The 6,299-nt window shown below is 41.4% G+C and overlaps 1 pseudogene; it reads left to right on the top strand.

The window, feature by feature from the left end:
* The first annotated feature begins 582 nt into the window (after nucleotides 1-582).
* On the top strand, nucleotides 583-1,240 carry LOC117063824 (annotated as a pseudogene).
* The last annotated feature ends 5,059 nt before the right edge of the window (nucleotides 1,241-6,299 follow it).

Below are 6,299 nucleotides of genomic sequence, written 5' to 3' on the forward strand. Positions count from 1 at the left end.
AGCTGAAAGTAGAACTATCATTTGATCCAACAATCCCACTACTGGGTATCTACCCAGAGGAAAATAAGTCATTATAAGAAAAAGATACTTGCACACACATGTTTATTGCAGCACAATTTGCAATTGTAAAATCATGGAAACAACCCAAATGCCCATCAATCACCAAGTAGATAAAGAAACTGTGGTATATATAAATGATGGAATACTACTCAGCCATAAAAAGGAATGAATTAATGACATTCACAGAGACCTGGATGAAATTGGTGACTATTATTCTAACTGAAGTAACTCAGAAATGGAAAACTAGACATTGTATGTTCTCACTGATATTTGGGAGCTAAGCTATAAGGATGCAAAGGAATAAGAATGATACAATGGACTTTGGGAGTTGGGTGTAAGCGTGTGAGGGGGCAAGGGATAAAAGACTACAAATAGGGTGCAGTTCATGCTGCTTAGATGATTGGTGCACTAAAATCTCACAAATTACCACTAAAGAACTTACATAACTGAACACCACCTATACTCCAATAACCTATGGAAAAATAAATAAATAAATAAACAAACAATAAAATTTAAAAAGCAATGGGCATCTCTTGGGACAACTAGCAAAAGTGCTGCAAGACCAGGGGCAAGAGAAAACCTTACCACAAGAAGTGAAGGTATGAGCTGGGGTGCCCAGCTGGCTGCCAACACCAAGATTAGCTCTGGCCACATCCACACAGTCCGTGTGCAGGGAAGAAATGAGAAATACCGCGCCGTGAGGCTGGACTTGGGGAATTTCTCCTAGGGCTCAGAGTGTTGTACTTGCAAAACAATGATCATCGATGTTGTCTACAACGCATCCAATAACCAGCCGGTCCGTACCAAGACCCTGGTGAAGAACTGCATCATGCTCATCAACAGCACACCATACCAACAGTGGTACCAGCCCCACTATGCGCTGCTCCTAGGCCACAAGAAGGGGACCAAGCTGACTGCTGAGGAGGAAGAGATTTTAACAAAAAGTGATCTAAAAAAATTCACAAGAAATATGATAAAGGAAACAGAATGCCAAAATCAGCAGTCTCCTAGAGGAGCAGTTCCAGCAAGGAAAGCTTCTTGCATGCATCACATCGAGGGTGGGACAGTGTAGCCAAGCAGATGGCTACGTGCTAGAGGGCAAGGAGTTGGAGTTCTATCTTAGGAAAATCAAGGCCCAGAAAAGCAAATAAATCCTCATCCTTTCTGTCTTTGCCCATGTAATAAAAGTGTTTATTGTTCCATTAAAAAAAAAAAAAAAAACTGGGTTAGAGAAAGAATTTCATGCCAACATATAAGGGCAAGTGGAAACTGTGGGTGAGTTTGCCTATAAGAAGGAGTGCAGGCTATATTGAGTAGGTTGGGTAGCTAATGTGTAAGAAAGAAACAGAAATACTTGTGAACAAGAGAGACAATGCCTTGCTAGGGCATTATTTTACAATTTCCCTGAATGTTGGCAGGGTTTTTCTTTTTGATTTTTTTTTTTTCTTCAAGAAAATGCCAGAGCACTAAGAAAAACTTGAGAGCATATGATAAGATGCTGCTCATATCCAAGTGGAGATACAAATTACTCCAACTGGGAGAAGGTAAAAGAACACTCCAATAAGAAAATAAGAGACAAGATCCTAAATCAAAATAGAGTCACAATATAGGGCAGAGAGGGTGACGGTAACTGGGAAGAGAGTCACGTTCTTGCTTGGTGGCTATAAGGATGAATGCTGAAACAATATTCAAGTGTTATCCAAGTAATGAAAACCTGGAAGTAAGCTACATTGATTGAAATTTCCCATTGCAATTTGTATTTCTCTTACAAACTTGTGGTGCATGCTTGCACGTGAGGCACTGCCCATTTACTGGTGAGGAAAAAGAGGCTCCTCCAAGATTTTCCAGCTAGACTCAGCACATTGTGCTAGAAAAAGACTTGACTAACCATCTAGTTCATCTCTTGGTCTCCTAGAGAGAAAGCAACAACCATTGCTCCAAAGGCAAGTGCAGTACAAGGCGACGTCTGGGAAACCAGCTGCCAAGTGTTGCCTGGTGGATAAAGCACTGAAGTGATGACCTTGAGATGTCCCAGGTGGTCACCACATACCCGCCACTGACTGGGTGAGCTTGAACAAGCTACTGACATTCACTGGCCTCCGATTCCATATCTATACACAAGAGAGTTACCTAGTTTTGATAATTACTGGGGTTCTTTCTGGATCCAAAGTTTCATTACTAGAATTATTTCTTACTTGCTTACCTTCTTTTGGTCTTTAATATCTCCACCCTTAAGATGATTGAAACAGAAGAAATCGAAGTTCCCACCCAATATTTTTATATATTATTCCCAAATAGCTTTGGGGTGTGGGTGGGGAAATGTTTATGATAACTAAGCTAACAAAGTAGGGTAGAACAAAAATGTAGGGAGTAGCAATCCATTTATATTTTACAATGAGAACAGTCCACAGAGCTTTGCATTATCCAAGCGACACACAGGGAAAGCTGGTTTTTAGCTTAACCCATTTTGGAGTATTCCTATTTGTAAATTACGCAGGTCGCATTATGTCCACTTAACCATAATGTTGCAGGTATGAAGCACTCTGGTGAATATTATTATTATTAACTGAATTACACTATGGATTAATAGTTCTCTGTGAATCAGAATTCAATAAAATTAAACACCAGGCTAAATGTAATAGAAACATTATGAGAATGTAGAGGAAGATTAGGATTCTGATAAAAGCCTTCAAGATGGAATAAATAAGATTAATTTAGCAATAAATGTTTTTGAGTGTTTATTATACACACATCTTTGTGCTAGGAGTTGTAGGATTTCAATTTTCTAATTTGAACTTGAAAGGAAATTTTACTGTATTTGGGGTTTTTTAATTGGGACCATTCTCGTGCCTACTAGGGAAGTTAAATGTTAATCTCTTAGTAGGAAGTACCATAACCATTTCTTTAGATTACTCTATGATAATATATTAGACATATGAGGTTTCTGATTCAAAAGGAGTTATTTTTAAAATTTTTCTACAAACAAAACCAAACAAAAGCAGGTACTTCAAATTTCTCCTTGGACACCTTCGCCTTAAGCAAACAGTTTTGTTCATGCTTCCCTTTGAGCTTGCCTCATTCTTTGGGGCTGCACTGACATTTGCTTTTCACAAAGCAAGAAAGCCTTCATCGTCTTGTCTTGTTTTGCTGCTCCCTATCAAAGGCACGCTGGATGATGCCCATCAAAATCACAACTGCAGCTGAGTAACATACTGATGCCACCTGCCAGGCTGTGGGCACTACCAGGGAAGGCTACTTAGCAGCTGCCTGAACTTTCTGAAATGGCCTAAAATTGCTCTTCTGCTTGGTCTTGCTGGTGACTTCCCAGGCGAAGGTAGTGCCCTGCTTTCCCCAAGGGAAATGCCTGAGGACATTGGTCCCTGGGAAGCCCACCGTGCCAGGCTGGCCTAGCTCAGCTCAGCCCAACTGCTGACTAAGGATACCCCAGCTTCAGCAGCTGAACCACACAAAGGTTGTGCCTCCCTCCCACAGAGACAGTTTGTTGCTTTAAGTAGCTGTGGGCAGGCAGGAGGGTCTCTGAAGAGCAGTATACAATTCTAAATGGCTCTTTTTAATATCTATGAGTTTGAATCCCTAGCACATACCTGAACAAATACCAGCATAACTGCTTTCATTAGAAGGAGGAACTAATGTCTTTTCTTCAAAGAGACACTGTGTGTTTCCTAGGAAAACTCTGAACAAATAAAGTCTCATGGTCTTTAGACTGCTGTTTCTTGGCATTTAAAAGATTACAGGCCTACTTTAGGAAAACTAAATGTTAGCAACCCTTTCTTAGAGATCACTAATAAATGTTATAGAAGGAGCATCAGACTTGGATTCAAAAGCCTGAGGACTGATTCTCATCCCTTCTTCTTGCCAAGTGTATAAATCAGGAAGGTTCATTTCACCCCTCTGGATCTTGGTTGACTCAACAGTAAAATGAAGATAGAGTAGTTGTAAAAGTTACATAAGATAATGCCAGAAACATAGTAAGACTTGATAGATATTCCAAGAACAAAAATCCTATCACGGGCCAGGGGCAGTGGCTCACACTTGTAATCCCAAGACTTTGGCAGGCTGAGGCAGGTGGATCACTTGAGGTCAAGAGTTCAAGACCAGTCTGACCAACATGGTGAAAGCCCATCTCTACTAAAAGTACAAAAATTAGCCAGGCGTGGTGGCGGGCACCTGTAATTCCAACTACTTGGAAAGCTGAGGCAGGAGAATCCCTTGAATCCAGGAGGTGGAGGTTGTAGTGAGCTGAGATTATACCCACTGCACTCCAGCCTGGGCAACAGAACTAGACTCTGTCTCAGAAAAAAAAGGAAAGGAAAGAAAATCCCATCAGGAACGTGAAACATTTCCTTACCAGCCTGGCTACCAGGGAGCTGCCTCGTCGTGATCTCATGCCAGTCTTCAAGTGTTTCTCTTCCTTCATGGCATGGGGATCAGCTTGATTCTTTGTTGTTGTTATTTCCCGTAGCACCAAGTGCAATCCTTGCACCCAGCAGGCATTCAATAAATACTAATTGGTTGATTGATTAAACTTGAATTTTAACACCATCTCAGCACCTTTGAGAATCAGAGAACCCCTTATGCAAACACTAAAGCCATTTACCCAGCAAACATAAGTTTTAGGAGAGCTTTGCTTCTGTTAAAAAAAAAAAAAAACCTTGGCTCTGGAAAGAGAAATACTTGGGTTCAAAACACTTTTGGTTTTGTCACATACTGAGTGAACTTGGACAAGTTACTCAAATGGAGGCAATCCAACCCATCCCGTATGAGGGTTCTAAGAATCAAATAAGATACAAAGTGTCTAGTACATTGTTAGTGTTAAGAATGGTGAGGTTCTATTAAACATAGCGTGAATAAATAAAATACACAAACATTAAGCTTCTTCTAATCAATCTTTGGTAGGTCATTTTTAATTAAACTGAGACATGTAATTGATATACTCAGATTCAGGTTGCCCCCACCCCCATCAATTTCAACAAGGGTATGCTATATAATTTGTCCAGCAGCTTTGGAGAGGAAACTTGGGGTTATAAAATACCCCAAAAGGCCGGGCACGGTGGCTCAAGCCTGTAATCCCAGCACTTTGGGAGGCCGAGACGGGCGGATCACGAGGTCAGGAGATCGAGACCATCCTGGCTAACATGGTGAAACCCCGTCTCTACTAAAAATACAAAAAAAAAAAAAACTAGCCGGGCGAGGTGGCGGGAGCCTGTAGTCCCAGCTACTCCGGAGGCTGAGGCAGGAGAATGGCGTGAACCCGGGAGGCGGAGCTTGCAGTGAGCCGAGATCCCGCCACTGCACTCCAGCCTGGGCGACAGAGCGAGACTCTGCCTCAAAAAAAAAAAAAAAAAAAAAAAAAAAAAAAAAAAATACCCCAAAACTGTTGGTACATATAAGCAACAAATCCTTAAAGGTACTTAGAACTCTCAAATATTGGTTTGAAAGCAGGTAGTTAGGCTTTGCAGGATAAGGATAACTGGTTATGTGAGCTGATGAGAACACTAACAGGCTGTCAGCAAATACTTCCCTTCCAGAGACGGTCTTGGGAACCTGCATAATAATGTGGAAACCAAATCAATGTTGGCAAAGCATTTTTTTTCTTTGAAATAGGGTCTTGCTGTGTTGCCCAGGCTGGAGTGCAGTGGCGCAATCTTGGCTCACTGCAACCTCTGCCTTCCGGGTTCAAGCGATCCCCCTGCTTCAGCCTCCCGAGTTGCTGGGTTTACAAGTGTGCACCACCCTGCCTGGGTAATTTTTCTATTTTTAGTAGAGATGGGGTTTCACCATAATTTCCAGGCTGGTCTCAACTCCTGATATCAAGTGATCCACCTGTCTCAGCCCCTGAAAGTGCAGGATTACAGGCGTGAGCCACCATGCCCAGCCAGCAAAGCATTTTTCATACTGGCAAATTGCAAAGAACAGAATATTTGAGATGAAAAAAAATGGAGCATTTATTGGACACTTGCTCTCTACCGGTCATTGTACTAGACACATAAAACTGTTTTCCTATTTGATTTCTTACATTACAGAAGAACTTAGAGCCAGAGAGTTAAGATTGACCTGATATCACAGTGAGAGTTAATATTAAGGCCAGGATTAGAACCCAGAGACTAGTAAAAACATCTTAAACTCTCATTCTTTTCACAGCAATCTCTTACTCATCAGGCAGGAAAAGCCCTGCAATTCCTGCTTTACCAGGGTAGAAAGAAGTTCCTCCTCACCAC

Source organism: Trachypithecus francoisi, unplaced genomic scaffold, assembly GCF_009764315.1.
Source record: "Trachypithecus francoisi isolate TF-2019V2 unplaced genomic scaffold, Tfra_2.0 Lachesis_group19, whole genome shotgun sequence".
NCBI lineage: Eukaryota > Metazoa > Chordata > Mammalia > Primates > Cercopithecidae > Trachypithecus > Trachypithecus francoisi.